Below are 8,494 nucleotides of genomic sequence, written 5' to 3'. Positions count from 1 at the left end.
GAAGCAAAAAAGGGATCATAATATTTGATTCACAAGGTTACAAGCATCAAAGTAAACGTTTGCGGCAGCATTTCGCACACCTCTGTTCATAATATTAGAAACACTGTTACTGGAATAGAGGTGGAGAGTACAACCTGCAGCCTTACGAGGGGCGCGAACGTGCGCGTGCGCGTGTGCGTGCGCGCCAGGCAGGCTGAGCCAGGCCCCAGGGAAAATTCAGGTCGGCCCCGCCCCGCCCCAGCTCTTTTCTTTTCGTCCCTCCCACTTCCGCGATGACCCAACTGTACGTCTCTTGCGTGTTGACGTCAGGCGCGTGCCCCTGTCCGGCCGCCGAGGAGACCCCGCGCACTGCTGCCAACGCCCGGGTGGAGGAGCTGAGGTGAGTGAGGGGCCTGAGGCTCCCCTCAGGAGTGACTCCCCCACTGTCCTGCCCCTGTTGCGCGGTCTCAGGCTTCTTTCCGACCTCGAGGGCACTTCCTTTCCGGGCCCTGCGGGTCTGGAAGCGTGGAACGCCGGGAAGCGTCGGGCTCGTGTGCGCCCTGGGCGAGCGCGGGTCCCGCCTCTGAAGGAGGTCTGGGGAAGGGTCGCGGCGGGAACTGTGGGGGGTGCACGCCCGCGAGACGCGCGCGGCCGGACTCGGGGTGCCGTCCTGAGGGCGCGGTCTGTTCGGGCTGTCACCGGGGAGCGGCGGAAGGAAGGGGTCACACCCATCCCACCGCCGGGTCCTCTCTCCCCTTGGCGAGCCAGGGCCGGGTCGCCGGGGGTCGGGGCCGCGGAGCCACTCACGGTCGCGAGGAAGGACTGGAGCCGGTCGCCGCAGCCCGGAGAAGGCTGGGCTGTGGCCACCGCGCCCTAGCTCCGACTTCCTGCTTCGCGGGGCGCCGCCGCGGACATTTTGCGGCGGGCGGGGGAGGGGAGCGGAATTACCACAGGGGAGGGGAAGTGGTCGCAGGGAGGGGGCCGCGCTGGCCACTGTGGAGGGCCTGCGCCCCGCGACCCCCAGAGGCCCCAAGTCCGGCGCCTGGCGCGCGGCGTGGGTCTGAGCCTGGGGCGCCAGTCCTCGCGGTTCTTGCTCTGGGTTGAGTTCCACCAATTTCCGTTTGCTTCTCCAACTCGCCCTGCTTATTCAGCTGAAGCTTCTTTTTCAGGGAGTTACCTAACCACTTCGCGAAACCTTCTTTTGGCCGCTTGCTTAATTCCTCTTACTGGGGGAAAATTTTCTTTGTTCTTTTTTTTTTTTTAACCCTTCCCTTTAAGTCCAAGAAATGCAGTGTTGAAGATTACGTCATCGCAGTATAAGGGGCGAGTTTTTAACTCTTGCAAGTCAGGGACTCACCAAATTAAAACAGCATTTTGCAGCCCTAGTCGGTCACCCAGTGGCTTATCTTGCTGCTTTATAACACATCCCACGTTCAGAGATTTTTTTTTTTTGAAATCCTGTTACCTGTGTACATGGCTTTTTCTAAGGTATCTAAAAGGCGAGAAGGTTTAAAGTCGCACAGTTAGTTTGTGCCAGAAAGTGTGGCATGATACAACACCCATATCCACTTGGGTGGGAATTAACTTTAAAGGTCCTCTTGGCTGCGTTTGAGTGAACTTAATTGTGTGGAACAATTCTTAGGTCCAAACTGACTTTCCCAGACTGTTTTGACCTCTCCTTTATGACTTAGTTGATGTAGAGAACCTCCACAAGTTGTTCTCCGATGCTATTTGTGTCAAGGATGTGTTGAAAAAAAGAATCAGCCTAATCTGTTTGCTGGATGCTTTAGTTTTGTCACTAACGACTAAGGACCAATTTTGGATGTGTGTGTGTGTGTGAGAGTGTGTGTGAGTGTGAGAACCACTGACCTCATGCAGATTAGGCAACCACTGATAATAAATGCCCAACTCAGTTTTGGGCCTTTTAACCAAAAAAAAAAAAAGGAATATTTTCGAACATTTGGAATCACAGTGTTTATTTCCCAGAAGGTTAGATACATTTTCTATTGACTACAGAGTACCTTAGTATAGAAAATCTGAACATGGTGAAGGTAACAAGATCCAATTGTGTAATGCATCCTTACAAGGGTAGTTCATGTTGGAACAAGTATTCTCCCATTGTTGCTTATTTGTACAAAGAATAGATTGCTTGTTAATCACCTAAAGGAGTGCTAGGTTTAAATGGCTTTCTGTAGTATGTAGGTGTTATTGACTGGATAGATGTGGACTTGGATCTTCTGAAGTATATATTAGCCTTAATGTGGCATTTTAGTAATGTAAAATCAGAACTTACTGTATTTCTTGAATCTTCTGTGTGATATATATATATATAAAACACCAACTTGTATCTTGAAATAAAGGACAGTATGAGTTTAATGGTGTTTAGACAGACACAAGGAGATAAATTCATATTAGTGAAGTATTAAAATTGAGTTCCTTTACACTAGTATTTTTCAAGGCATGAAAAGTATCATAATTCTTTATTCCTTAAACATATTATGACCAACACCTGTACTTAGTAAACTTGATTCTTTAGGAACCTTAGTCAGAATTTAGAGCCTGGAGTAGTATGTGGACTTTCACATAGTGTGTGAGATTGTTAATTTGGGTGGTGTTGGTGATTGAACCCAAGGCCTTGCATAGGATTTGCAAGTACTCTACTACTGAGCCACCTTCTTAAGTGAGATTCTTAAAATCCACCAAGACCAAATCTTGACTTTTAAAAGAAACATTTACTTGGTACATGACCTTGCTGTGCAGCTTGGACTCATAGTGATCATCTCGTCTTAACCTCCCCAGTGCTGGGATTACAGACATATGCCAACCCACCTTGTTTCAGAGGCCAGCACAGGGCAGTGCCAGCATGGATTGAGCCCTGGTCCTTATGCTTGCCGGCAGGTGCTTAGACTGCCAAACTGTTTGGTCCCTCCCCCCCTTTTTAAAATTTTGAGGCAGAGCCCTATTAAGTTGTCCTTGGACTCAGTATTCTCTTGCCTCAGCCGCCTGAGTAGATGAAATTAAGGTGTGTGCCATGCCTGGCTTCCACTTGTAATTTTAAACTTTCCAGCTGTTTATTTAGTCTTTTTGAGACAGGATCTCACTGTACAGTTCAGGCTGGCCTTGAGCTCACTTTGTAGACCAGGCTGGTCTTGAATTCACAATAATCCTCCTGCCTGAATCTCCTAAGTGCTGGAATTACAGGTGTGCATCACCATGCCTGACCTTTCTAGTTATTTTTAAGATGGTTACACTAGTAAATATTTTTAGCTAAGAGCTGTCAAGCTTGGAAAATTTTGAGGTATAATTTTATTTACTTTGCCTGTTTAGGAAGCAGTATTGACAGCCATTCTTGGAAGTAAAAGTCAAATTATACTTCAAGATATAGATAGATCAATCTCAGTATCTGTCTGTCTATCTAGATCTGTCTATTTTTGGTACTGGAAATCCAACTCAGGGTCTTGAGCTTGCCAATCAGGCACTGTGCCACAGAGCTGTATCCTTCGTCCTAAGATATATTTTAAATCTATTCATCATATTTTAATTTTTTTAAGATAAGCAGTAGTTAATAATCACTTTAGACTACAGGACTTCCTCTGAAGGGAGGAGGGAAGTGTTGATATTTTGTTCACTTCCCATAAAGTGTGACATGTCTGTGTTGAAGGACTCCTGGCGTTTATGATAAGGCCTGTTTAATGTTCTCTTTGTTTGGGTATCAGGAATAGAACCCAGGACCTCACCCTTGCCAGGCAGATGCCTACCACTGAGTTATATCCCTGGCTTAGTGTTCTCTTATAAATGTTTGTTTGTTGTTGCTTTCTTCTATTAGAGCAACTTCTGCAAGGGCAAGGTTTTAGTCTTGTATGATCCTCTCTATATTCCTAGTATCAAACATACTGCCAAACACAGAAGGTTTGAAAAATGTTTTCCAAATGTATTTGATGATGTTTGAGGATAAACATTTTCCCTGTCTTCATGTTCCATAGGTCTCTTCACACTGTTTCCTGAGACAAATGTGCTTGGTCAGCCATATCCATATTTGGGTTCATCGAAGTGATGATTACCAGTCTCCTCTTGCTTGACCTTACACATATATCCAGTCCTGCATTTTCTGCAGCTACACTATCTGGACAATTTGCCGTCCCTTAGAAAATCATCTGATGAGCCAAACATGTGGCACACACCTGTAATCAGGAGGCTGAGGCAGGAGGATTGCCACATGAAGGAAAGCCAGCTTAGGCTACATAGTGAGTTCAAGGCTGGCCTGAACTATATCTCAAAGCCCTATCTCCAAAAACAACAAGAAAAAAAATCTGATGATGATTAGTCCCCAACCCCTTTTGGGGATTGAATGCAGGGTTTCCTTAAGTAGCCCAGGTAGGGCTTCAATTTAAGATCCTCCTACATCAGCCTCCCAGGGTTCTGGGGTTACAGGATGTGACACCACACCCAGCTTGGAGATTGTTTTCTCCTAAAAATTATTTAAAGTTAATATTTATTTCTCTATCTTTTGTTTTCAAATAGCATCTTATTTTTGCCACTTCTATCCCTTTACAGTATCAAATGCCAGTCATATTAAGCTTTGTCCCTTGTGAGTTTGTTTTTATTTTTTATTTATTTATTTATTTTTTTAAATTTTTTATTTATGTGTGTGTGTGTGGCCAGCTCAGCCCACCAGGGGGCGGGGCTGGCTGGCATATGGTGCTGGGGATTGAACCATGGTCACTGTGCTTTGCTAAGCTTGTTCCAAGTGGGTGCTTTAGACCACTGAGCCATCTCACCAGCCCCGTGAGTTTGTTTTTAGTTTTACTTTCAGGTACTCATTTCTTCAGTGCAAAATATTTTTACCAAAGCAGTTTTTATTAATGCCAGTTCAGCTGTGTCCGCCATTTGTATAAGCCTGGATGTTGGATTCTTTACTAGTTGCTCTTGGGACATTGGTCTCAAACTACTTATTTTGTAAAGTGAAACCAAGTGTTCTGCCACAAAAATGGTGTCCCCTTTTGCAATTTGGGAAAAAATATTTGACCTTGGAATTAGCTTTTTTTTTTTTTCCTGTGGGACCGGAGATTGAACTTGAGACCCTGTGCTTGCCAGGCAAGCGCTTATTCTACTGAGCTATCGCCCCGGCCCCAGCTTTTTTTTTAAACTTTTTTTTTTTTTTTTTTTTTTTTTTTTAGACAGGGTCTTGCTATGTAATTCAGGGTGGCCTTGAACTCACAGGCATGGAATTTGCTATTATGTTAAAGTGTTGATGCTTTGCCATCTAAAGAGAGTGTCTGACTTGATACTGTTGCTTACTTTTGTTAACATCTTATACTTTTAATAACACCTTTTTTTAGATGTAAGCTACATGTTTTTGTGTCCTGTAGAAATTCATCTGTGTATTGAGCAGTACACAGTACCACTATTTTATCACAGTGACAGTGATTAGAAGCATTACTCTGGAACCAGCCTTAGCATCCAAGTATGAGGCTGCTGTTACAGGTGTGCACCACTAAGTCCAATGCCTAGAGTAAGTAGACTAATTTCATGAATCCATAAACATGTTTAAATGAAGTAGGAGTTGTCTTCTTTATACTTTTATCAGTTACCCTTACCATTGTCCTATAATTGAGGGTGTAGGACAGTGTTGTGGAATTCATGTGCTGCTGGGCTATTTATCATTGAAAGCTCTAAAAGATTCCCCAAGGCTGGAGAGATAGCTTAGGCTGGGGACAGAGCTCTGCAATCTAAAGAGCGCCTGCTTGGTAAGCGCAAGGACTCAGATTTGATCCCCAGTTCCATATGCTGTGTCAGCCCTGGGACCCCTGGCATGCTGTGCTGGCCCTGGAACTGGGCATGGTGGGGCACACCTGTAATCCGAGTGCTGGGGCGGCTCACTGTAAGTCTCAACTGTTTAGTGGGACTCTACCAAATAAATAAATGATTAAATTTAAAAAAAGGTTCCCCATCATTGGTGTAAGTTCTTAGGTGGACCAGATGTGGGCCAGCAACATAAGTAGCATGGGGGTAGAGTTTAATTTGAGCTCTTAGGCCCATGCTAGCACTGTGGTACACACTTGTGATTCTAGCTTTTCTTGAGACGAAGGTGGATGGGTTGTGAGTTCTTGGTCAGCCTGGACAACGAAGCAGAGATCTTGTCTCAAAATGAGAAAAGGGCTGGGGATGTAGCTTAGTGATGGAATGCTTGCTTGCATAACATGCGTGAAGCCCTGGGTGTGATCCCCTGACCACAAAAACTCAAGATCTATCCAAGTCTTACTGAATCAGAATGTCTGTCTGTCTGTCTGTCTGTCTGTCTGTCTATCTATCTATCTATCTATCTATCTGTCTATCAATCTATCAATCTATCTTTTTTTATACACTGTCTCATTGTGTAGTACAGGCTGGCTTTGAACTCTTATATAGCCCAGACTGTCTTCGAACTTGTGGGGATCCTCCTGTTTCAGCCTTCTGAGTGCTGGGATTATAGGCTAGTGCTGAGATAACAAGTGTGTGCTACCACGCATGGCTCAGAATTTATGTTTTAACAAGATCCCTATGTGACTTTTATGCATATTAAGACTTGAAGCACCCTTTTCAGGACTGCTACAGTGATGTCTTAAATATTTCAGAAATAATATTGAGTATAATTTGGTTTCCTTTCTGCCCCCCTGCATTTTATTTTTCTGTTTTTCTTTTGTTTTCATTTGTGTATTTGGTACAAGGTCTCATTCCACAGATTGGATTTGTGGTGATCCTCCTGTTTTTGGCCTTCCCAGTGCTGGGATTACAGGTGTGCACCACTGCACCTGTACTTCTTTTTTTTTTTAAATTACTTATTTATTACATTTATTTATTGTGTGTGTGTGTGTGGCCAGCTCAGCCCACCAGGGGGCGGGGCTGGCTGGCATGTGGTGCTGGGGGATCGAACCGCAGTCCCTGTGCTTTGACAAGCTTGTTTCAAGTAGGTGCTTTAGACCACTGAGCCATCTCTCCAGCCCCTGCACCTGTACTTCTTTTCTTTCTATTTTTTGTGGAACCGGGGATTGAACTCAGGCCCTTGCACTTCCCAGGGAAGCGCTTATTCTACTGAGCCATCTCCTTGGCCCTTTTTCTTTTTAATTTTAATTTTTTATTCGTACATATTTGCAGTACATAATGATTACATTTATTGTGAGGGGTTGATACATGTACATAACACATCTTAGTTCTTTTTTTGTCCCCTTCTCTCTTCCCTTTCTGCTCCTTCCCTCTCTTGGTCCCTTTCCCATTTGCAAAAGCTTTATCTCCATATTTTAGCCTGGTTTCTTTTAGGCAATTCGTCAGAATTTATCATAAGGATCATAATATGGATGAATATAAAGCCTTTGTTTTTCTTTGTTTTAGTTTTTTGAGACAGGGTCTCACTGACTATGTAGACTAGGATGGTCTTGAATTTACTGTGTAGTCCAGGCTGGCCTTGAATTCATGTCAATCCTGCCTCAACCTCCCAAGGGGTGGAATTATAGGTGTGCACCACCATGCCTGGTTTGAAGCCTATTTGGTTTTTATGGGAATTACAGTTTCTTGTCTACTGTGTAGAATCACCTCCTGTCTGTATTCATTATCAGGAACTGATGAATTTATAATGTAAGTACCTTCAACCCTTTAGTAATAAATAATCTTGAATCCTAGTTTATTATATCAATTATACTTCTTTTTTTTTTTTTTTTTTTTTTGAGTACTGGGAATTGAACTAAGGACCTTGAGCTTGCCAGGCAGGAGCTTATATTGCTGAGCTATCTCCCTGGCCCTGAATTACATATTTGAACTTAAATTTCATTTTATTGAGAACTGATTGCCATGAATAGGATGGCCTAAGTGTATGATCAAGATAATTCATATTGGTTATGAAGACTTACATGAAATACATAGCTGTCATTTAACTGGCCTAATGAAGAGTGTTGCCTGGTGTTTTTTTTTTTTTTTTTTCTTTTGTGGTACTGGGCATTGAATTCAGGGTTTTGTGCATGCTGGGCAAGCACTCTACCTTGCCTGGTTTCTTTGCTTTAATAAACCATTTCTATACTCTAAGGGGGAAATGTTAATAAGGAAAATCTGATCTATCATTTTTTTTTTAAATTCTCTTCTAGGCTCAATTTTTCACATTTATTTATTTATTTATTTGTGTGTGTGTGTGTGTGTGTGTGTGTGTGTGTGGCAGCTCAGCCCACCAGGGGGCGGGGCTGGCTGGCGTTGGTGCTGGGGGATTGAACCGCGGTCCCTGTGCTTTTCCTAAGCTTGTTCTAAGTAGGTGCTTTAGACCACTGAGCCATGTCACCAGCCCTGATCTATAAGTTCTGGTTTTGTTTTTTACTGTTCTCTTTAAAAATTAAAAAAAAAAATCTAGTCTTAGGGCTACTATCCTGAAAAACTACTTTAAAAAAAAAAAAACAAAAAAACATTTATTTATTTATTTATTGTGTGTGTGTGTGTGTGTGTGTGTGTGTGGCCAGCTCAGCCCACCAGGGGGCGGGGCTGGCTGGCATGTGGT

At 43.5% G+C, this 8,494-nt stretch overlaps 1 protein-coding gene across 2 annotated transcripts in view; it reads left to right on the top strand.

Annotated features, from left to right (window-relative positions):
* The first annotated feature begins 292 nt into the window (after window positions 1–292).
* Window positions 293–8,494, top strand: part of Cdc42 (cell division cycle 42) — a 43,487-nt gene continuing 35,285 nt past the window's right edge. For both annotated transcript variants that reach the window (XM_004637627.2, XM_004637628.2), the window contains exon 1: window positions 293–379. The gene's annotated coding sequence lies outside the window, so the exon portion shown is untranslated. The remainder of the gene's footprint in view (window positions 380–8,494) is intronic.

This window comes from Octodon degus, unplaced genomic scaffold (assembly GCF_000260255.1).
Source record: "Octodon degus isolate 3935 unplaced genomic scaffold, OctDeg1.0 scaffold00092, whole genome shotgun sequence".
Lineage (NCBI taxonomy): Eukaryota > Metazoa > Chordata > Mammalia > Rodentia > Octodontidae > Octodon > Octodon degus.
The sequence above is the reverse complement of the archived record's forward strand: the minus strand, read 5'-3'. Positions and strand labels throughout refer to the sequence as shown.